The sequence below is a fragment of the Grammomys surdaster genome, unplaced genomic scaffold (assembly GCF_004785775.1).
Source record: "Grammomys surdaster isolate TR1022 unplaced genomic scaffold, NIH_TR_1.0 126118, whole genome shotgun sequence".
Classification (NCBI taxonomy): domain Eukaryota; kingdom Metazoa; phylum Chordata; class Mammalia; order Rodentia; family Muridae; genus Grammomys; species Grammomys surdaster.
In genome coordinates, this window is record NW_021620926.1 from 3,527,698 (window position 1) to 3,529,202 (window position 1,505).

Below are 1,505 nucleotides of genomic sequence, written 5' to 3' on the forward strand. Positions count from 1 at the left end.
GCTGGACTATGTCATCTCTGAGTTCTCTAGAAAGAATTAGTTCTCCACTTCTCCCCTGGTTACTAGTGTTGCTGGCAGTCATTCCCATCCTTGGTTCCTGAACTCTACTCCAACTGTGGGACTGTCCTTCCAGATATTCTCTTGTTTAGTTTGTGTGCCACTTTTCTTCTTACTAGGACATCAGTCATAATTGTAATTGGGTGACCTCATCTTAACTACTCACTGAAATCTGAAGGGACAAACTCCTAGAATGGCCAATGCGATATTGGATGTAGTAAACTGGACACAGGACTCAAAGATGGTTGAAAACTGGGCCTATGAATTGTGTTTTCTAGAAATAGAAATTGAAATGGGCTTCGTTCCCACAGGGTTTTATTAGGTCATGACTTTGGGGTCAACATCCTGAAAAGAGGTAGAAAAAATAAGATTGGATAATTGGGGAAGAAATGACACTGTAACTATCATTGCATACCATTGTCCCATCCCACTAAGTGCTCTGGCACTGAAAGCGGACAGTGGAGTCATTCGCTTAGGCCTGTATACCACACGATTAGGTAATTCATGAACTATGGGTCACCTCTGGAAGGTTGTGACTTTAAATCAGGCTGTTTGGAGGAGTTAAAAACATACCCTGATGCCTTGATTGCTGAAGACAACCCTCAAATGAAGCAGAGCAGCAAAGCCCTCCATGAACTGGAGTCTTGAGTAACTGTCCAGGTTATCACCCTATACATCACATGGCCTACTGCTTTACTGAAAAGCTAGAGTATGATGAATGCTACCAATCTGAGCAGGGTTGTGACTTTTCAACAGTAGTGGTAGTAACCAGAAAATGAAAACATGAAACAATCCAAATCTGAGTTATTTGTTGAGAAAGAGAAAGCATCTTCCTGAAATTCTCATAAGGAATATTGAAAAGTCCTTTCTAATATTAAAGTTTCTGTGAACATGCCTAGAAAAACACTTAAAAATTGTACCTCAGTACACTTTAAAATTGTGTTGTAGACAATAGACATTATACCTCTTATCATTGGAATTATATAAATCTTCAGATTAAACAAATGTCTATGGAAATATAAAAAATATTATCACATAGAATGCAAGGAAGAAATTGTTCTGACCATATTTTCACTCAGTTAGCTATAAAAGAAGCACAAAATTCACTATATATATACTTGTATATATTTATATATGTACATATATATGTGGGATATGTATATATATGCATATGCATATATACATGTATATGTGTGTATATATATGAGATAAATATATATGTGGGATACATATGTAGGATATATATATGGGATAAATATATAGGATATAAATATATATGGGAAATATATATACATATATATGTATATGCATATATATAGATATAGATATAGATATAGATAGATATAGATGATATAGATATAGATATAGATATATAGATATATAGATATAGATATAGATATAGATATAGATATAGATAGAATAAATCACTGAAATCCAGTCAGAACCTA